This window comes from Panulirus ornatus, chromosome 44, assembly GCF_036320965.1.
Source record: "Panulirus ornatus isolate Po-2019 chromosome 44, ASM3632096v1, whole genome shotgun sequence".
Lineage (NCBI taxonomy): Eukaryota > Metazoa > Arthropoda > Malacostraca > Decapoda > Palinuridae > Panulirus > Panulirus ornatus.
In genome coordinates, this window is record NC_092267.1 from 13,066,788 (window position 1) to 13,091,447 (window position 24,660).

At 41.9% G+C, this 24,660-nt stretch overlaps 1 long non-coding RNA gene across 3 annotated transcripts in view; it reads left to right on the plus strand.

Annotated features, from left to right (window-relative positions):
- Positions 1-24,660, plus strand: part of LOC139762753 (uncharacterized) — a 471,178-nt gene that overhangs the window by 285,745 nt on the left and 160,773 nt on the right. For all 3 annotated transcript variants that reach the window (XR_011715828.1, XR_011715827.1, XR_011715829.1), the window contains one exon: positions 1-70. This exon is cut by the window's left edge and continues 222 nt beyond it. This is a non-coding gene — a long non-coding RNA (uncharacterized lncRNA). The remainder of the gene's footprint in view (positions 71-24,660) is intronic.

The following is a 24,660-nucleotide window of genomic DNA, read 5'->3' on the forward strand; positions in this document are numbered from 1 at the left end:
TGTGGAATTTTCGTCCACTTCCGCAGTGTAGTGGCTGCTGGTACACATCCACCCACCCCTGTATACATAGGTATGTATATAAGTATACAAGTAGAGTTCAATATGTATACGTCAATATTTATTTATGTATACGTTGGTCATACCTGCTGGTCCACTTTTTTCCTATATTTTTTTATATATAGCTGGACGTGTCTTCATGTGTGGTGATTATTGCTTAACGTATTCTCTATTTATTTTACTTTTCCTCGACTCTAATTATTTTTTTTTTATCGTGTTATTTTGTAATATTTATTTTGTAATGTTTATAGTTGACCCGTGCGTTGCGTGGTGGGGGAGGGGGGGGAGGGCGGCCGCCAGCCCGGGGGGAAACTTGCGAGATAAGGCAAGATGGCGCCCTACCCCACCCCCCCTACCCCCACCCCCCCAACACCCACCCCTGCCCCACCCCACCGCACCCTGCCCCGCCCCACCCCGCCCCCACCCCCACCCCTGCCCCACCCCGGCTTATAACGACCACTGCGATAAGGGAATGGGCAGGTGGAGGGTTCCCCCCCCCCGGCCTTAAATACCCTTAAGGATTACTTATCAAATGTAATTTTGCCTTTTTTTTATTTACGTAGGAATGAAGGAGGGAATTAACCCGTATAGTGAGAGGTTAGGGAGGAATTAGTATTTATATATTTATATATTTTTTTTTACCGGGAGTTACGTGATAAAGTCTTTTATACACATAACTGTAAATATAAATTGATGTTTATATTGGAATAAACGTAATTACCAGAGAGTTTGTGGCAGACGTTGTGAGGAAACATTAATGTACCGTAGCCTACGTGGGGGTACACACACGTTATATGTATTTTAAGATATTTTTTCCTTGTTCAAAATCATTATTAATTCTTTAAACCTGGCGGTGCTTCTGACCTGACCCCAAAGGTCAAGTTATCATACCCTAGAGTAGATCCGTGGCGCCAGGTGGTCGTACCGTCGTACACCTGGCATCACGTACACCGTTGTACCGTTACACCAGCATAAGTTATCGTTTGAGATGTTTACACCACCATCATCATTCACCATCTTGTTGTTGTTTTCCACAAACCTTAACCAAAAGAAGAAAAATATCATCAGGTTCTTGGAAATACGCCATTTCCCCCCTCCCCCACAGTAAGCGAGGAAGACTAAAAGAAAGAAAAAAATATCTTAAAGGAACGAGGGATTCAGACGGTGCCGGGCCGCCCGGCTTAAGCTTAAGAACCCGGGAGTTGCGAGGGAAAAATTACTCTCTCGTTTGTACAGAAACAAAAATTATGGCATTTTTTCCTCCCTCAAGGCTACCAGCTGTAATTTATTGTTGGGGAAAAGTGCGTTTTCAGGCGAGGAGTGTGTGTGTGTGTGTGTGTGTGTGTGTGTGTTTATAGCACAGGAAATGTTTATAGTGGTGAAGGATATCGTAATGCTTATAGAATATACTGATAATTATGCAGCTTATAGTAATACCACTGTATCTATCAGTAATTAGAAATCCCCGCCTCTCATTATTAATTTTCCAAAAGAAGGAACAGAGAAGGGGGCCAGGTGAGGATATTCCCTCAAAGGCCCAGTCCGTTGTTCTTAACGCTACCTCGCTAACGCGGGAAATAGCGAATAGTATGATTATATATATATATATATATATATTTTCTGAAAACCCATACTAATCTTCACCTTAGCCTCCACAAGATAATGATCAGACATCCCTCCAGTTGCACCTCTCAGCACATTAACATCCAAAAGTCTCTCTTTCGCACGCCTGTCAATTAACACGTAATCCAATAACGCTCTCTGGCCATCTCTCCTACTTACATAAGTATACTTATGTATATCTCGCTTTTTAAACCAGGTATTCCCAATCATCAGTCCTTTTTCAGCACATAAATCTACAAGCTCTTCACCATTTCCATTTACAACACTGAACACCCCATGCATACCCATTATTCCCTCAACTGCCACATTACTCACCTTTGCATTCAAATCACCCATCACTATAACCCGGTCTCGTGCATCAAAACCGCTAACACACTCATTCAGCTGCTCCCAAAACACTTGCCTCTCATGATCTTTCTTCTCATGCCCAGGTGCATATGCACCAATAATCACCCACCTCTCTCCATCAACTTTCAATTTTACCCATATTAATCGAGAATTTACTTTCTTACATTCTATCACATACTCCCACAACTCCTGTTTCAGGAGTATTGCTACTCCTTCCCTTGCTCTTGTCCTCTCACTAACCCCTGACTTCACTCCCCAGACATTTCCAAACCACTCTTCCCCTTTACCCTTGAGCTTCGTTTCACTCAGAGCCAAAACATCCAGGTTCCTTTCCTCAAACATACTACCTATCTCTCCTTTTTTCACATCTTGGTTACATCCACACACATTTAGGCACCCCACTCTGAGCCTTCGAGGAGGAGTGAATGTTGGGGTGAAGAAGGTGGTGAGAGTAAGTGAGCTTGGGAAGGAGACCTGTGTGGGGAAGTACCAGGAGAGACTGTGTACAGAATGGAAAAAGGTGAGAACAATGGAAGTAAGGGGAGTGGGGGAGGAATGGGATGTATTTAGGGAATCAGTGATGGATTGCGCAAAAGATGCTTGTGGCATGAGAAGAGTGGGAGGTGGGCTGTTTAGAAAGGGTAGTGAGTGGTGGGATGAAGAAGTAAGAGTATTAGTGAAAGAGAAGAGAGAGGCATTTGGACGATTTTTGCAGGGAAAAAATGCAATTGAGTGGGAGAAGTATAAAAGAAAGAGACAGGAGGTCAAGAGAAAGGTGCAAGAGGTGAAAAAAAGGGCAAATGAGAGTTGGGGTGAGAGACTATCAGTAAATTTTAGGGAGAATAAAAAGATGTTCTGGAAGGAGGTAAATAGGGTGCGTAAGACAAGGGAGCAAATGGGAACTTCAGTGAAGGGCGTAAATGGGGAGGTGATAACAAGTAGCGGTGATGTGAGAAGGAGATGGAATGAGTATTTTGAAGGTTTGTTGAATGTGTCTGATGACAGAGTGGCAGATATAGGGTGTTTTGGTCGAGGTGGTGTGCAAAGTGAGAGGGTTAGGGAAAATGATTTGGTAAACAGAGAAGAGGTAGTAAAAGCTTTGCGGAAGATGAAAGCCGGCAAGGCAGCAGGTTTGGATGGTATTGCAGTGGAATTTATTAAAAAAGGGGGTGACTGTATTGTTGACTGGTTGGTAAGGTTATTTAATGTATGTATGACTCATGGTGAGGTGCCTGAGGATTGGCGGAATGCGTGCATAGTGCCATTGTACAAAGGCAAAGGGGATAAGAGTGAGTGCTCAAATTACAGAGGTATAAGTTTGTTGAGTATTCCTGGTAAATTATATGGGAGGGTATTGATTGAGAGGGTGAAGGCATGTACAGAGCATCAGATTGGGGAAGAGCAGTGCGGTTTCAGAAGTGGTAGAGGATGTGTGGATCAGGTGTTTGCTTTGAAGAATGTATGTGAGAAATACTTAGAAAAGCAAATGGATTTGTATGTAGCATTTATGGATCTGGAGAAGGCATATGATAGAGTTGATAGAGATGCTCTGTGGAAGGTATTAAGAATATATGGTGTGGGAGGCAAGTTGTTAGAAGCAGTGAAAAGTTTTTATCGAGGATGTAAGGCATGTGTACGTGTAGGAAGAGAGGAAAGTGATTGGTTCTCAGTGAACGTAGGTTTGCGGCAGGGGTGTGTGATGTCTCCATGGTTGTTTAATTTGTTTATGGATGGGGTTGTTAGGGAGGTAAATGCAAGAGTCCTGGAAAGAGGGGCAAGTATGAAGTCTGTTGGGGATGAGAGAGCTTGGGAAGTGAGTCAGTTGTTGTTCGCTGATGATACAGCACTGGTGGCTGATTCATGTGAGAAACTGCAGAAGCTGGTGACTGAGTTTGGTAAAGTGTGTGGAAGAAGAAAGTTAAGAGTAAATGGGAATAAGAGCAAGGTTATTAGGTACAGTAGGGGTGAGGGTCAAGTCAATTGGGAGGTGAGTTTGAATGGAGAAAAACTGGAGGAAGTGAAGTGTTTTAGATATCTGGGAGTGGATCTGTCAGCGGATGGAACCATGGAAGCGGAAGTGGATCATAGGGTGGGGGAGGGGGCGAAAATTTTGGGAGCCTTGAAAAATGTGTGGAAGTCGAGAACATTATCTCGGAAAGCAAAAATGGGTATGTTTGAAGGAATAGTGGTTCCAACAATGTTGTATGGTTGCGAGGCGTGGGCTATGGATAGAGATGTGCGCAGGAGGATGGATGTGCTGGAAATGAGATGTTTGAGGACAATGTGTGGTGTGAGGTGGTTTGATCGAGTAAGTAACGTAAGGGTGAGAGAGATGTGTGGAAATAAAAAGAGCGTGGTTGAGAGAGCAGAGGAGGGTGTTTTGAAATGGTTTGGGCACATGGAGAGAATGAGTGAGGAAAGATTGACCAAGAGGATATATGTGTCGGAGGTGGAGGGAACGAGGAGAAGAGGGAGACCAAATTGGAGGTGGAAAGATGGAGTGAAAAAGATTTTGTGTGATCGGGGCCTGAACATGCAGGAGGGTGAAAGGAGGGCAAGGAATAGAGTGAATTGGAGCCATGTGGTATACAGGGGTTGACGTGCTGTCAGTGGATTGAATCAGGGCATGTGAAGCGTCTGGGGTAAACCATGGAAAGCTGTGTAGGTATGTATATTTGCGTGTGTGGACGTGTGTATGTACATGTGTATGGGGGGGGGGGGTTGGGCCATTTCTTTCGTCTGTTTCCTTGCGCTACCTCGCAAACGCGGGAGACAGCGACAAACTATAAAAAAAAAAAAAAAAAAAAAAAAAATATATATATATATATATATATATATATATATATATATATATATATATATATATATATATATATATATATATATATATATATTCCAGTAAGGAGAGTGAGTGGCCACATTAAGGGCCATGGTGAAGTAGGTCACAAGGAGGAAGATTACAGAGATGGAGGAAGGAAGATGGGGAGCAAGATCACACTGGTAAAACCTGCCATTTAAGCAGGGGTCAGGTGGTCGGTGTTGGGGGAAGACGAACACGTGTGGAGGTAGACACCTTACCAGTGTAGGGAACCCGCGCCTGGGTTGCCAACACACACACACACACACACACACAGGAGACGTGTTGCAGCTAGAGGCGGGGACTCACCCCCGCACCCAGGTTTCGTTGGCAGACACGGGAGTAATAGCTGTAGAGTAGAGAGAGAGAGAGCAAGATGTGTGCGTTTATATGGTGTGGTTATGATTGTGGGTTGTGAGTGGTAGTGACTGATGGGTTGTTATGATAATATGTTTTCAGGTTATTGATGACAGTTATTAACGAGGGTTTTAGTGATGTTGTTGTTCAAGTCGTCTGGCTCTTATGGTCGTACCGTCGTGTTCAAGGATCACTTATTATCCACAAGCAAGTCATGATCACTTCATATTTATGTACAAGAATATTTAGCGTCCCGAATTATTCAACGAAAACCATTTAAAAGGTTTACGTAAAACGGAACAACCCATATGTAAATGGTCATATAAATCATTCGTTCACCTGTAAATATTCATCATAATTTATATAAATGAAAGTAATAAGTATAATTTCATGACTAATAATAAAATACGATGTTTGCTTAATTTTTTCCTCCGTTTTCTTTTGCTCTTTTCCCCCCCGTGCTGAGTGGCTGGTTGGCCTGGTGAAAACAGTGTGTGTTTGCCCGCCTGGGTTTGGACAGCGCGGGAAATTCAAATTTTTCCCGGACGTGAACGAGTTTCCCATGTTTGTCTTATCCTGACAGGGGAAAAAAAAATGAAGTGTTTTCTCTTCATTCTTTGTATTCTATTGTTTGTTTGCGGGTTTTCCATTCAATATTTGTTTGCGCCAAGTAACGAGCAGAGGCCGTACTGTGTGTGTGTAGCGACCGGGGAAAATGAGACATATTTGTGCTGGTGGAGGTTTACACTGAGATCAAATTGTACAAGTACGACACTCTTGCCTGGCGAACCCAATCACTGGGTCATTTCTTTCTAAGTATTTTTCAAATGAAAGTAGACAACAGGAGTAGACAGTACACACTAGGACAGAAGGGTCTGATCTGTACTTAAAACACATGTCCAAATAACCTTTAATGTGATTCAACTAGTTATAATGACATATTTTTACCCGTGTGACCCGTATTAATGTGTCACACTGGATGTCAGCGGATGAGGTCACTTTTTTTCCCGTCTCTCCCGGCGCTACCTAACTAACGTGGTAGACGGCGAAGATATAAAAAATGATGAAATACAACTCAGGGATATTTCTAGATGGATATATACACGTTCACAAGCCCTCTCATACACCATCACTGGTCAGTCATTTTCTATGAATCTATTAGGTTGTCCGACATGATAAATTTAACCTCATTGTTGACATATGTTTATGTTTACGTTACAGCTGCATCCTGGTAACTTATATTTACAGACGCTTTTAAGTTTCTTTGGCACGGTCGTATGATTCTTGAACACGACGGTACGACCCTTGACCACGACGGTACGATCCTTGAACACGACGGTACGATCCTTGACCACGATGATACGATCCTTGAACACGACGGTGCGATCCTTGACCACGACGGTACGATCCTTGAACACGACGGTACGATCCTTGACCACGACGGTACGATCCTTGACCACGACGGTACGATCCTTGAACACGACGGTACGATCCTTGACCACGATGATACGATCCTTGAACACGACGGTACGATCCTTGACCACGACGGTACGATCCTTGAACACGACGGTACGATCCTTGACCACGATGATACGATCCTTGAACACGACGGTGCGATCCTTGACCACGACGGTACGATCCTTGAACACGACGGTACGATCCTGCAGCTCGACGGTATGATCCTTGAACACGACGGTACGATCCTTGAACACGACGGTACGATCCTTGAACACGACGGTACGATCCTTGAACACGACGGTACGATCCTTGAACACGACGGTACGATCCTTGAACACGACGGCACGATCCTTGACCACGACGGTACGATCCTTGAACACGACGGTACGATCCTTGAACACGACGATACGATCCTTGAACACGACGATACGATCCTTGAACACGACGGTACGATCCTTCAACACGACGGTACGATCCTTGAACATGACGATACGATCCTTGAACACGACGATACGATCCTTGAGCACGACGGTACGATCCTTGAACACGACGATACGACCCTTGAACACGACGGTACGATCCTTGAACACGACGGTACGATCCTTGAACACGACGGTACGATCCTTGTGCACGACGGTACGATCCTTGAGCACGACGATACGACCCTTGAGCACGACGGTACGATCCTTGAACACGACGGTACGATCCTTGAACACGACGGTACGATCCTGCAGCTCGACGGTACGATCCTTGAACACGACGGTACGATCCTTGAGCACGACGGTACGATCCTTGAACACGACGGTACGATCCTTGAGCACGACGATACGACCCTTGAGCACGACGGTACGATCCTTGAACACGACGGTACGATCCTTGAGCACGACGATACGACCCTTGAGCACGACGGTATGATTCTTGAACACGACGGTGTGATCCTTGAACACGACGGTACGACCCTTGAGCACGACGGTACGATCCTTGAGCACGACGATACGACTCTTGAGCACGACGGTACGATCCGAGTATTGGTTGCCAGACGTAGGGGGCCACATCTCAAGTCACATTACCGTACCCGCGTTGTACCGTCGGTCGGTACCGCCCTGGTAACCCATCCCTACCTAGCGTCCTCGTCCGGGTGTTGAAAAAAAAAAAAATATATATATATATATATATATATATATATATATATATATATATATATATATATATATATATATATATATATATATAATTCATCATAGGCGCGTCTACCTACGTCCAGAGAGCATGTCTATATATATTTTTTTTTGTACTAACTGACCAACAGATATTTGAACACGAGATACCACATCATATTTACAACATGGTAAATACGCTGGAAATTATGGCCTAACATAATCCATTGTTATGTTCAGGATTTTTGGGGTAAGGTAATATAGTGCGCTGGGAAAAATATGTGCCACTATTGTTCTGACTGGCGGTAAACAGTGTCGGCGATCACTCTGTAATACGACCAAGGCTTTGATGTAGTGATGGAGTAACAAACTCTCTTTATATATATATATATATATATATATTTTTTTTTTCTTTTAAACTATTCGCCATTTCCCACGTTAGCGAGGTAGCATTAAGAACTGAGGACTGGACCTTTTTTGGAATATCCTCACCTGCCCTCACTCTGTTCCTTCTTTTGGAAAATTAGAAGAAAAAAAAACAAGAGGGGAGGATTTCCAGCCCCCCGCTCCCTCCCCTTTTAGTCGCCTTCTACGACACGCAGGGAATACGTGGGAAGTATTCTTAATCCCCTATCCACAGGGATAATATATATATATATATATATATATATATATATTTTGTTTTGTCGCTGTCTACCACGTCAGCGAGGTAGCGCAAGGAAACAGACGAAAGAATGGCCCAACCCACCCACATACACATGTATATACATACACGTCCACACACGCAAATATACGTACCCATACATCTCAACGTATACATATATATATATATACACACACAGACATATACGATACTGTCTGCCTTTATTCATTCCCATCGCCACCCCGCCACACATGAAATAACAACCCCCTCCCCATGAAATAACAACCCCCTCCCCCCAAATGTGCGCAAGGTAGCGCTAGGAAAAGACAACAAAGGCCACATTCGTTCCCACTCAGTCTCTAGCTGTCATGTAATAATGCACCGAAACCACAGCTCCCTTTCCACATTCAGGCCCCACAGAACTTTCCATGGTTTACCCCAGACGCTTCACATGCCCTGGTTCAATCCATTGACAGCACGTCGACCCCGGTATACCACATCGTTCTAGTTCACTCTATTCCTTGCCCGCCTTTCACCCTCCTGCATGTTCAGGCCCCGATCACTCAAAATCTTTTTCACTCCATCTTTCCACCTCCAATTTGGTCTCCCACTTCTCATTCCCTCCACCTCTGACACATATATCCTCTTGTTCAATCTTTCCTCACTTATTCTCTCCATGTGACCAAACCATTTCAAAACACCCTCTTCTGCTCTCTCAACCACACTCTTTTTATTACCACACATCTCTCTTACCCTATTATTACTTACGCGATCAAACCATCTCACACCACATATTGTCCTCAAACATCTCATTTCCAGCACATCCACCCTCCTGCACACAACTATCCATAGCCCACGCCTCACAACGATATAACATTGATGGAACCACTATTCCTTCAAACATACCCATTTTTGCTTTCCGAGATAATATTCTCGACTTACATTCTTCAATGCTCCCGGAACTGTCGCCCCCTCCCCCACCCTATGATTCACTTCCGCTTCCATGGTTCCATCCGCTGCCAAATCCACTCCCAGATATCTAAAACACTTCACTTCCTCCAGTTTTTCACCATTCAAACTTTGCCTCCCAGTTGACTTGTCCCTCAACCCTACTGTACCTAATAACCTTGCTCTAATTCACATTTACTCTCAGCTTTCTTCTTTCTCACACTTTACCAAACTCAGTCACCAGCTTCTGCAGTTTCTCACACGAATCAGCCACCAGCGCTGTATTATCAGCGAACAACAACTGACTCACTTCCCATGTTCTCTCATCAACAATAGACTGCATACTTGCCCCTCTCTCCAAAACTGTTGCATTCACCTCCCTAACAACCACATCCATAAACAAATTAAACAACCATGGAGACATCACACACCCCTGCCGCTAACCTACATTCACTGAGAACCAATCACTTTCCTCTCTTTTTACACATACACATGCCTTACATCCTCGATAAAAACTTTTCACTGCTTCTAACAACTTGCCCCCCACACCATATATTCTTAATACCTTCCACAAAGCATCTCTATCAACTCTCTCATATGCCTTCTTCAGATCCATAAATGCTACATACAAATCCATTTGCTTTAGTAAGTATTTCTCACATACATTCTTCAAAGCAAACACCTGATCCACACATCCTCTACCACTTCTGAAACCACACTGTTCTTCCCCAATCTGATGTTCTGTACATGCCTTCACCCTCTCAATCAATACCCTCCCATATAATTTCCCTGGAATACTCAACAAACTTATACCTCTGTAATTTGAGCATTCACTTTTATCCCCTTTGCCTTTACAGTGGCACTATGCAAGCATTCCACCAATCCCCAGGCACCTCACCATGAGACATACATACATTAAATAACCTTACCAACTAGTCAACAATACAGTCACCCCCTTTTTTGATAAATTCTACTGCAATACCATCCAAACCCACTGCCTTGCCGGCTTTCATCTTCTGCAACGCTTTTACTACCTCTTCTCTGTTGACCAAATCATCCTCAGTAACCCTCTCACTTTGCACACCACCTCGACCAAAACACCCTATATCTGCCACTCTATCATCAAACACATTCAACAAACCTTCAAAATACTCTCTCCATCTCCTTCTCACATCACCACTACTTGTTATCACCTCCCCATTAGCCCCCTTCACTGAAGTTCCCATTTGCTCCCTTGTCTTACGCACTTTATTTACCTCCTTCCAAAACATCTTTTTATTCTCCCTAAAATTTAATGATACTCTCTTCTCTCTTCATTCTCTCTTCTTTTCTGAAAACCTCTACAAATCTTCACCTTCGCCTCCAAAAGATAATGATCAGACATCCCTCCAGTTGCACCTCTCAGCACATTAACATCCAAAAGTATCTCTTTCGTGTGCCTATCAATTAACACGTAATCCAATAACGCTCTCTGGCCATCTCTCCTACTTGCATACGTCTGCTTATGTATATCTCTCTTTTTAAACCAGGTATTCCCAATCACCAGTCATTTTTCAGCACATAAATCTACAAGCTCTTCACCATTTCCATTTACAACACTGAACATCCCATGTATACCAATTATTCCCTCAACTGCCACATTACTCTACATTCAAATCACCCATCACTATAACCCAGTCTCGTGCATCAAAACCACTAACACACTGATTCAGGTGCTCCCAAGAGACTTGCCTCTCATGATCTTTCTTCTCATGCCCAGGTACATATGCACCAATAATCACCCATCTCTCTCCATCAACTTTCAGTTTTACCCATATCAGTCTAGAGTTTACTTTCTTACACTCTATCACATACTCCCACCACTCCTGTTTCAGGATTAGTGCTACTCCTTCCCTGGCTCTTGTCCTCTCACTAACCCCTGACTTTACTCCCAAGACATTCCCAAACCACTCTTCCCCTTTACCCTTGAGCTTCGTTTCACTCAGAGCCAAAACATCCAGGTTCCTTTCCTCAAATATACTACCTATCTCTCCTTGTTTCTCATCTTGCTTACATCCACACACATTTAGACACCCTAATCTGAGCCTTCGAGGGGGATGAGCACTCCCCGCGTGACTCCTTCTTCTGTTTCCCCTTTTAGAAAGTTAAAATACAAGGCGGGGAGGGTTTCTAGCCCCCCGCTCCCATCCCCTTTAGTCGCCTTCTACGGCACGTGAGGAATGCGTGGGAAGTATTCTTTCTCCCTTATTCCCAGGATATATATATATATATATATATATATATATATATATATATATATATATATATATATATATATTTTTTCTTTGTCGCTGTCTCCCGCGTTTGCGAGGTAGCGCAAGGAAACAGACGAAAGAAATGGCCCAACCCACCCCCATGCACATGTATATACATACGTCCACACACGCAAATATACATACATACACAGCTTTCCATGGTTTACCCCAGACGCTTCACATGCCTTGATTCAATCCACTGACAGCATGTCAACCCCGGTATACCACATCGATCCAATTTACTCTATTCCTTGCCCTCCTTTCACCCTCCTGCATGTTTAGGCCCCGATCACACAAAATCTTTTTCACTCCATCTTTCCACCTCCAATTTGGCCTCCCACTTCTCCTCGTTCCCTCCACCTCCGACACATACATCCTTTTGGACAATCTTTCCTCACTCATTCTCTCCATGTGACCAAACCATTTCAAAACACCCTCTTCTGCTTTCTCAACCACTCTTTATATTACCACACATCTCTCTTACCCTATTATTACTTACTTGATCAAACCACCTCACACCACATATTGTCCTCAAACATCTCATTTCCAGCACATCCACCGTCCTCCGCACAACTCTTAGCCCACACCTTGCAACCATATAGCATTGCTGGAACCATTATTCCTTCAAACATACCCATTTTTGCCTTCCAAGATAATGTTCCCGACTTCCACACATTTTTCAACACTCCCAGAATTTTCGCCCCCTCCCCCACCCATTCACTTCCGCTTCCATGGCTCCATCCACTGCCAAATCCGCTCCCAGATATCTATAACACTTAATTTCCTCCAGTTTTTCTCCATTCAAACTTACCTCCCAATTGACTTGTCCCTCAACCCAACTGTACCTAATAACCTTGCTCTTATTCTCATTTACTCTCAGCTTTCTTCTTTCACACACTTTACCAAACTCAGTCACCAGCTTCTGCAGTTTTTCACATGAATCAGCCACCAGCGCTGTATCATCAGTGAACAACAACTGACTCACTTCCCAAGCTCTCTCATCCACAACAGACTGCATACTTGCCCCTCTTTCCAAAACTCTGGCATTCACCTCCCTAACAACCCCATCCATAAACAAATTAAACAACCATGGAGACATCACACACCCCTGTTGTAAACAAACATTCACTGAGAACCAATCACTTTCCTCTCTTCCTACACATACACATGCCTTACATCCTCGATAAAAACTTTTCACTGCTTCTAACAACTTGCCCCCACACCATATATTTTTAATACCTTCCACAGAGCATCTCTATCAACTCTATCATATGCCTTCTCCATATCCATCAATGCTTCATACACATCCATTTGCTTTTCTAAGTATTTCTCACATACATTCTTCAAAGCAAACACCTGATCCACACATCCTCTACCACTTCTGAAACCACACTGCTCTTCCCCAATCTGATGCTCTGTTCATGCCTTCACCCTCTTAATCAATACCCTCACATATAATTTCCCAGGAATACTCAACAAACTTATACCTCTGTAATTTGAGCACTCACTTTTATCCCCTTTGCCTTTGTACAGTGGCATTATGCAAGCATTCCTCCAATCCTCAGGCACCTCACCACGAGTCATACATATATTAAATAACGTTACCAACCAGTCAACAATACAGTCACCCCCTTTTTTAATAAATTCCACTGCAGTACCATCCAAACCTGCTGCCTTTCTGGTTTTCACCTTCCACAAAGCTTTTACTACCTCTTCTCTGTTTACCAAGTCATTTTCCCTAACCCTCTCACTTTACACACCACCTCGACCAAAACACCCTATATCTGCCACTCTATCGTCAAACACATTCAACTAACCTTCAAAATACTCACTCTATCTTCTCACATCACCACTACTTGTTATCACCTCCCCATTAGCCCCCTTCACTGAAGTTCCCATTTGTCTTGTCTTACGCACTTTATTTACCTCCTTCCAAAACATCTTTTTATTCTCCCTAAAATTTAATGATTCTGTCTCACCCCAACTCTCATTTGCCCTCTTTTTCACCTCATGTACCATGAGTCATTTTATTTATTTATTATTTATTTATTTTGCTTTGTTGCTGTTTCCCGCATTAGCGAGGTAGTGCAAGGAAACAGACGAAAGAATGGCCCAACCCACCATCATACACATGTATATACATACACGTCCACACACGCAAATATACGTACCTATACATCTCAATGTATACATATATTTACACACAGACATATACATATATACACATGTACATAATTCATACTGTCTGCCCTTATTAATTCCCATTACCACCCCGCCACACATGAAATAACAACCCCCTCCCCCCTCATGTGTGCAAGGTAGTGCTAGGAAAAGACAACAAAGGCCACATTCTTTCACACTCAGTCTCTAGCTGTCATGTATAATGCACTGAAACTACAGCTCCCTTTCCACATCCAGGCCCCACAAACCTTTCCATGGTTTACCCCGACGCTTCACATGACCTGGTTCAATCCATTGACAGCACTTCGACCACGGTATACCACATCGTTCCAATTCGCTCTATTCCTTGCACGCCTTTCACCCTCCTGCATGTTTAGGCCCCGATCACACAAAATCTTTTTCACTCCATCTTTCCACCTCCAATTTGGTCTCGCACTTCTCCTCGTTCCCTCCACCTCTGACACATATATCCTCTTGGTCAATCTTTCATCACTCATTCTCTCCATGAACCAAAACATTTCAAAACACCCTCTTCTGCTCTCTCAACCACACTCTTTTTATTACCACACATCTCTCTTACCCTATTATTACTTACTTGATCAAACCACCTCACACCACATATTATCCTCAAACATCTCATTTCCAGCACATCCACCATCCTGCGCACAACTCTCTCCATAGCCCGCACCTCGCATCCATACAACATTGTTGGAACCACTATTCCTTCAAACATACCCATTTTTCCTTTCCAAGATAATGTTCTCGACTTCCACACATTTTTCATCGCTCCCAGAATTTTCGCCCCCTCCCCCACCCTATGATTCACTTCCGCTTCCATGGTTCCATCCACTGCCAAATCCACTCCCAGATATCTAAAACACTTCACTTCCTCCAGTTTTTCTCCATTCAAATGTACCTCCCAATTGACTTGACCCTCAACCCTACTGTACCTAATAACCTTGCTCTTATTCACATTTACTCTCAACTTTCTTCCTTCACACACTTTACCAAACTCAGTCACCAGCCTCTGCAGTTTCTCACCTGAATCAGCCACCAGCACTGTATCATCAGCGAACAACAACTGACTCACTTCCCAAGGTCTCTTATCCACAACAGACTTCATACTTGCCCCTCTCTCCAAAAGTCTTGCATTCACCTCCCTAACAACCCCATCCATAAACAAATTAAACAACCAAGGAGACATTATGCACCCCTGCCGCAAACCGACATTCACTGAGAACCGATGACTTTCCTCTTTTCCCACTCGTGCACACGCCTTACATCCTCAATAAAAACTTTTCACTGTTTCTAGCAACTTTCCTCCCACACCATATATTGTTAATACCTTCCAGAGCCTTCTCCAGATCTGTAAATGCTACATACACATCCCATACCACTTCTGAAACCACACTGCTCTTCCCCAATCTGATGCTCTGTACATGCCTTCACCCTCTCAATCAATATCCTCCCATATAATTTCCCAGGAATACTCAATGAACTTATACCTCTGTAATTTGAACACTCACCTTTGTACAATGTTGCCTTTGAACAATGGCACTATGCATGCATTCCGCCAATCCTCAAGCACCTCACCCAAACCCGCCGCCTTGCCAGCCTTCATCTTCCACAAAGTTTCACCACTTCTTCTCTGTAAAGGGGCTAATGGGGAGGTAATAACAACAACTAGTGGTGATGTGAGAAGATGGAGTGAGTATTTTGAAGGTTTGTTGAATGTGTTAGACGATAGAGTGGCAGGTATAGGGTGTTTTGGTCGAGGTGGTGTGCGAAGTGAGAGGGTTAGGGAGAATGATTTGAGAGTAATTCAGTATGTTAGTGTATTGTAGAATACATTAAGAATTTGTCAGGATAAACACCATCACAACCAGAATTCTTCAATAGGGTAAGGTATAGCAAAGTTTTGTCTCAGTTTTTCCTTATACCACAGGGTCATTAAGTAATCTATGTCATGCATATTTCCTGAGCACTTGTTCTTATAATTATTCTCTAATCACAAATGTTGATTGCATAATTCATGATTGCACAGGGGGATAGGGAAGTACTGTACTGTAATCAGATTATATCAATTTGGCAGGTGTACCCTTCTCAAGACACTTAATAATTTCCAACTTTTGTGTCACTGATAACACAGTGACCTTGGGTTTCTTTACTTTAACCACAGAGAGTTACACCCACATCTGTTGAGGGCCCTGGAGGGGAGGTAGGAGGGTGCTTGGGAGTTGGTGTGATAAGACCTACACAGCCACCAAAAATCACACACAAACACGAAAGCAGATTGATCAGCATTCACTCTATACATAGAACCCAAGCTCCATGCCTTCATCCTCAATAATACCCCATAACGTTTCTCATTTCAGTATCATTATCAATCAAGCTAGCAAGAAGGACCTACCACAAATACTAGTAAATAAGTATAACCCAAACCCCAACAGATAGTAGACCTCACATAGCAAAAAAAAACACCACCAGACCTAACTACTCACCACCAGTAGAGATCACAAAACAAGTCTAGTTCTAAACAGCTCTAACTTATACACTAGATGCAAATAGGACACTGGCTCTCCTTACATCACACAATGAACCGCTAAACCCACAACTGTGATGGATATTAAAGAAATCCACAACGCTGACAAGAGAAACAGTGATGATAATAATTATGATGATAAATATAAATATACTGTAGAATCTCCTCCTTTGTCATGAATTCATACCAACGCTGTTGCAAGATCAAAATTTGAGCTGTTTGAAAGCCTCCCCACTGCAGTACAATATTCTACATAGGGATCATATAAGTACAGAAGCTTAATTACAGTGTTGCCACATTAATTTAACTTGTTAGTGAATTGTAGAATACTTTAAGGATTTGTCAGGATAAACACTGTATGTATGGCGGGTTGGCGACGGGAATGAATAAGGGTAGCAAGTTTGAATTATGTACATGTGTATATATGTATATGTCTGTGTGTGTATATACATGTATATGTTGAGATTTGTAGGTGTGTGTATATGTGTATATGTATATGTGTGTGTGTGGACGTGTATATGTATACATGTGTATGTATATGCATGTGTATGTGGGTGGGTTGGGCCATACTTTCGTCTGTTTCCTTGTGATACCTTGCTAATGCGGGAGACAGCGACAAAGTATGATAAATAAAAAGAAAGAAATAAACTGTCCCAACCAGAATTCTTTAATAGGGTAAGGTATAGCAAAGTTTTGTCTAAGTTTTTCCTTATACCACAGGGTCATTAAATAATCCAGGTCATCCATGTTTCCTGAGCACTTGTTCTTATAATTATTTTTGTAATCACAAATGTTGATTGCGTAATTCATGATCTCTGCACAGGGGGATAGGGAAGTACTGTACTGTAATCACAATCTAACTTTGGCAGCATTACCCTTCTCTAGACACCTAATAATTTCCAACTTTTGTGTCGCTGATAACTCAGTAGCCTTTGGTTTCTTTGCTTTAACCACAGGAAGTTACACCCACATCTATTGAGGGCCCTGGAGGGGAGGTAGGATGGTGCTTGGGAGGTAGTGTGATAAGACCAACACAGCCACCAAAAATCACACACAAACATGAAAGAAAATTAGTCAGCATTATTTTTCTGTATAGAACCCAAGCTCCACACCTTCATCATCAATGATTCTGCTTCCATGGTTCCATCTGCTGCCAAATCCACTCCCAGATATCTAAAACACTTCATTTCCTCCAGTTTTTCTCCACTCAAACTTACCTCCCAGTTGACTTGTCCCTCAATACTACTGTACCTAATAACCTTGCTCTTATTCCCATTTACTCTCAGGTTTCTTCTTTCACACACTTTACCAACTCAGTCACCAGCTTCTGCAGTTTCTCACCTGAATCAGCCACCAGCGCTGTATCATCAGCAAACAACAACTAACTCACTTCCCAAGCGCTCTCATCCACAACAGACTGCATACTTGCCCGTCTCTCCAAAACTCTTGCATTTACCTCCCTAACAACCCCATCCATAAACAAATTAAACAACCAAAGAGACATCACACACCCCTGCTGCAAACCGACATTCACTGAGAACCGATCACTTTCCTCTCTTCCCACTCGTGCACATGCATTACATCCTCAATAAAAACTTTTCACTGTTTCTAGCAACTTGCCTCCCACACCATATATTCTTAATACCTTCCAGAGAGCCTTTCTCAGATCCATAAATGCTACATACAAATCCATTTCATTTTCTAAGTATTTTTCCACATACATTCTTCAAAGCAAACACCTGATCCACGAATCCTATACCACTTCTGAAACCACACTGCTCTTCCCCAATCTGATGCTCTGTATATCCCTTCACCCTCTCAATCAATACACTCCCATATAATTTCCCAGGAATACTCAATAACCTTGTACCTCTGTAATTTGAACACTCACCTTTATCTCCTTTGCCTTTGTACAATGGCAGTATGCATGCTTTCCGCCAATCCTCAGGCACCTCACCCAAACCCGCCACTTTGTCAGCTTTCATCTTCCACAAAACTTCCACCGTCTCTTCTCTGTGAAGGGGGCTAATGGGGAGGTAATAACAAGTAGAGGTGATGTGAGAAGATGGAGTGAGTATTTTGAAGGTTCGTTGAATAAGCTAGATGATAGAGTGGCAGATATAGGGAGCTTTGGTCAAGGTAGTGTGCGAAGTGAGAGGGTTAGGGAGAATGACTTAGGAGTAATTTGATATGTTAGTGTATAGTTGAATACTTTAAGAATTTTTCAGGAACACCATCACACCCAGAATTCTTCAATAGGGTAAGGTATAGCAAAGTTTTGTCTCAGTTTTTCCTTATACCACAGGGTCATTAAGTAATCCATGTCATCCACATTTCCTGAGCACTTGTTCTTATAATTATTCTCTAATCACAAATGTTGATTGCGTAATTCATGATCTCTGCACAGGGGAATAGGGAAGTACTGTACTGTAATCACAATCTAACTTTGGCAGCATTATCCTTCTCAAGAGAATCTTTTCCAACTTTTGTGTCACTGATAACACAGTAGCCTTTAGTTTCTTTGCTTTAACCACCGGGAATTACACACACATCTGTTGAGGGCCCTGGAGTGGAGGTAGGAAGATGTTTGGGAGGTAATGTGATAAGACCTACACAGCCACCAAAAATCACACACAAACACGAAAGCAGATTGGTCAGCATTCACTCTCTACATAGAACCCAAGCTCCACACCTTCATCATCAATGATTCCCCATAACATTTCTCATTTCAGTAAGAAGGACCTACAACAAACACTAGTAAATCAATATATCCCAAACCCCAACAGATAGTGGACCTCACATAGCAAAGAAACACCATCAGACCAAGCTACTGACCACCAGTAGAGATCACAAAACAAGTCTAGTTCTAAACAGCTGTAACTTATACACTAAAAGCAAACAGCACACTGGCTCTTCTTACATAACACAGTGAACCGCTAAACCCACAACTGTGATGGATATTATAGAAGTCCACAACGCTGACAGGAGAAACAATAATGATAATAATTATGATGATAAATATTAATATACTGTAGGATCATCCTTTGCCATGAATTCATACCAACGCTGTTGCAAGATCAAAATTTGAGTTATTTGAAAGCCTCCCCACTGCAGTACAATACTCTACATAGGGATCATACAGTTACAGAAGCTTAATTATAATGTTGCCACAGTAACTTAACATGTTATTGTATTGTAGAATACTTTAAGAATTTGTCAGAATAAACAATGTATGTATGGTGGGGTGGCGACGGGAATGAATAAGGGTAGCAAGTATGAATTATGTGCCTGTGTATATATGTATATGTCTGTGTGTGTATATGTATGTATACGTTGAGATGTGTAGGTATGTATATATGCTCGTGTGGACGTGTATGTATATACATGTGTATGTGGTTGGGTTGGGCCATTCTTTCGTCTGTTTCCTTGTGCTACCTTGCTAACGCGGGAGACAGCGACAAAGTATGATAAATAAAAATGAATAAATAAACACTGTCCCAACCAGAATTCTTGAATAGGGTAAGGTATAGCAAAGTTTTGTCTCAGTATTTCCTTATACCACAATGTCATTAAATAATCCAGGTCATCCATGTTTCCTGAGCACTTGTTCTTATAATTATTCTTGTAATCACAAATTTTGATTGCGTAATTCATGATCTCTGCACAGGGGGATAGGAAAGTACTGTACTGTAATCAGATTATATCAATTTGGCAGGTGTACCCTTCTCAAGACACTTAATAATTTCCAACTTTTGTGTCACTGATAACACAGTGACCTTTGGTTTCTTTACTTTAACCACAGAGAGTTACACCCACATCTGTTGAGGGCCCTGGAGGGGAGGTAGGAGGGTACTTGGGAGGTAGTGTGATAAGACCTACACAGCCACCAAAATTCACACACAAACACGAAAGCAGATTGGTCAGGATTCACTCTCTATATAGAACCCAAGCTCCATGCCTTCATCCTCAATAATACCCCATAACATTTTTCATTTCAGTATCATTATCAATCAAGCTAGTAAGAAGGACCTACCACAAATACTAGTAAATAAGTATAACCCAAACCCCAACAGATAGTGGACCTCACATAGCAAAAAAAAACACCATCAGACCTAACTACTCACCACCAGTAAAGATCACAAAACAAGTCTAGTTCTAAACAGCTGTAACTTATACACTAGAAGCAAATAGGACACTGGCTCTCCTTACATCACACAATGAACCGCTAAACCCACAACTGTTATGGATATTAAAGAAATCCACAACGCTGACAAGAGAAACAGTAATGATAATAATTACGATGATAAATATAAATATACTGTAGAATCTCCTCCTTTGTCATGAATTCATACCAACGATGTTGCAAGATCAAAATTTGAGCTATTTGAAAGCCTCCCCACTGCCGTACAATACTCTACATAGGGATCATATAGTTACAGAAGCTTAATTACAGTGTTGCTACATTAATTTAACGTGTTAGTGTATTGTAGAATACTTTAAGAATTTGTCAGGATTAACACTGTATGTATGGTGGGGTAGCAACGGGAATGAATAAGGGTAGCAAGTATGAATTATGTACGTGTGTATATATGTATATGTCTATGTGTGTATATACATGTATAAGTTGAGATGTGTAGGTATGTATATGTGCGTGTGTGGACGTGTATATATATACATGTATATGTATATGCATGTGTATGTGGGTGGGTTGGGCCATACTTTCGTCTGTTTCCTTGTGCTACCTTGCTAATGTGGGAGACAGCGACAAAGTATGATAAATAAAAATAAAGAAATAAACTGTCCCAACCAGAATTCTTGAATAGGGTAAGGTATAGCAAAGTTTTGTCTCAGTTTTTCCTTATACCACAGGGTCATTAAATAATCCAGGTCATCCATGTTTCCTGAGCACTTGTTCTTATAATTATTTTTGTAATCACAAATGTTGATTGCATAATTCATGATCTCTTCACAGGGGGATAGGGAAGTACTGCACTGTAATCAGATTTTAACAATTTGGCAGTGGTACCCATCTCTAGACACCTAATAATTTCCAACTTTTGTGTCACTGATAACACAGTAGCCTTTGGTTTCTATGCTTTAACCACAGGAAGTTACACCCACATCTGTTGAGGGCCCTGGAGGGGAGGTAGGATGGTGCTTGGGAGGTAGTGTAATAAGACCTACACAGCCACCAAAAATCACACACAAACATGAAAGAAAATTAGTCAGCATTATTTTTCTATATAGAACCCAAGCTCCACACCTTCATCATCAATGATTCCGCTTCCATGGTTCCATCTGCTGCCAAATCCACGCCCAGATATCTAAAACACTTCATTTCCTCCAGTTTTTCTCCACTTAAACTTACCTCCCAATTGACTTGTCCCTTAATACTACTGTACCTAATAACCTTGCTCTTATTCCCATTTACTCTCAGGTTTCTTCTTTCACACACTTTACCAAACTCAATCACCAGCTTCTGCAGTTTCTCACCTGAATCAGCCACCAGCGCTGTATCATCAGCAAACAACAACTTACTCACTTCCCAAGCACTCTCATCCACAACAGACTGCATACTTGCCCGTCTCTCCAAAACTCTTGCATTCACCTCCCTAGCAACCCCATCCATAAACGAATTAAACAACCAAGGAGACATCACACACCCCTGCCGCAAACTGACATTCACTGAGAACTGATCACTTTCCTCTCTTCCCACTCGTGCACCTGCCTTACATCCTAAATAAAAACTTTTTACTGTTTCTAGCAACTTGCCTCCCACACCATATATTCTTAATACCTTCCAGAGAGCCTTTTTCAGATCCATAAATGCTACATACAAATCCATTTGATTTTCTAAGTATTTTTCCACATACAATCTTCAAAGCAAACACCTGATCCACGAATCCTATACCACCTCTGAAACCACACTGCTCTTCCCCAATCTGATGCTCTGTATATCCCTTCACCCTCTCAATCAATACCCCCCCATATAATTTCCCAGGAATACTCAATAACCTTGTACCTCTGTAATTTGAACACTCACCTTATCTCCTTTGCCTTTGTACAATGGCAGTATGCATGCTTTCCGCCAATCCTCAGGCACCTCACCCAAACCCGCCACCTTGTCAGCTTTCATCTTCCACAAAACTTTCACTGCCTCTTCTCTGTGAAGGGGGCTAATGGGGAGGTAGTAACAAGTAGAGGTGATGTGAGAAGGCGATGGAGTGAGTATTTTGAAGGTTCGTTGAATAAGCTAGATTAATATGTTAGTGTATAGTTGAATACTTTAAGAATTTGTCAGGAACACCGTCACAACCAGAATTCTTCAGTAGGGTAAGGTATAGCAAAGTTTTGTCTCAGTTTTTCCTTATACCACAGGGTCATTAAGTAATCCATGTCATCCATATTTCCTGAGCACTTGTCCTTATAATTATTCTCTAATCACAAATGTTGATTGCATAATTCATGATCTCTGCACAGGGGGATAGGGAAGTACTGTACTGTAATCACTGTAATCACAATCTAACTTTGGCAGCATTATCCTTCTCAAGAGACTTAATCATTTCCAACTTTTGTGTCACTGATAACACAGTAGCCTTTAGTTTCTTTGCTTTAACCACGTGAAGTTACACACACATCTGTTGAGGGCCCTGGAGGGGAGGTAGGAAGGTGTTTGGGAGGTAATGTGATAAGACCTACACAGCCACCAAAAATCACACACAAACACGAAAGCAGATTGGTCAGCATTCACTCTCTACATAGAACCCAAGCTCCACACCTTCATCATCAATGATTCCCCATAACATTTCTCATTTCAGTAAGAAGGACCTACAACAAATACTAGTAAATCAATATATCCCAAACCCCAACAGATAGTGGACCTCACATAGCAAAGGAACACCATCAGACCAAGCTACTGACCATCAGTAGAGATCACAAAACAAGTCTAGTTCTAAACAGCTGTAACTTATACACTAAAAGCAAACAGCACACTGGCTCTCCTTACATAACACAGTGAACCGCTAAACCCACAACTGTGATGGATATTATAGAAATCCACAACGCTGACAAGAGAAACAATAATGATAATAATTATGATGATAAATATTAATATACTGTGGGATCTCCTTTGTCATGAATTCATACCAATGCTGTTGCAAGATCAAAATTTAAGTTATTTGAAAGCCTCCCCACTGCAGTACAATACTCTACATAGGGATCATACAGTTACAGAATCTTAATTATAATGTTGCCACAGTAATTTAACATGTTAGTGTATTGTAGAATACTTTAAGAATTTGTCAGAATAAACACTGTATGTATGGTGGGGTGGCGACGGGAATGAATAAGGGTAGCAAGTATGAATTATGTGCCTGTGTATATATGTATATGTCTGTGTGTGTATATATATGTATACGTTAAAATGTGTAGGTATGTATATATGCTCGTGTGGACGTGTATGTATATACATGTATGTGGTTGGGTTGGGCCATTCTTTCTTCTGTTTCCTTGTGCTACCTTGCTAATGTGGGAGACAGCGACAAAGTATAATAAATAAAGATAAATAAATAAACACTGTCCCAACCAGAATTCTTGAATAGGGTAAGGTATAGCAAAGTTTTGTCTCAGTTTTTCCTTATACCACAGGGTCATTAAATAATCCAGGTCATCCATGTTTCCTGAGCACTTGTTCTTATACTTATTCTTGTAATCACAAATGTTGATTGCGTAATTCATGATCTCTGCACAGAGGGATAGGGAAGTACTGTACTGTAATCACAATCTAACTTTGGCAGCATTACCCTTCTCAAGAGACTTAATCATTTCCAACTTTTGTGTCACTGATAACACAGTAGCCTTTAGTTTCTTTGCTTTAACCACATGGAGTTACACACACATCTGTTGAGGGCCCTGGAGGGGAGGTAGGAGGGTGCTTGGGAGGTAGTGTCATAAGACCTACACAGCCACCAAGAATCACACACAAACATGAAAGAAAATTGGTAAGCAATCACTCTTTACATAGAACCCAAGCTCCACACCTTCATCATCAATGATTCCCCATAACATTTCTCATTTCAGTATCACTATCAATGAAGCTAGCAAGATGGACCTGCCACAAATACTAATAAATCAATATAACCCAAACCCCAACAGATAGTTGACCTCACATAGCAAAGAAACACCATCAGGCCAAA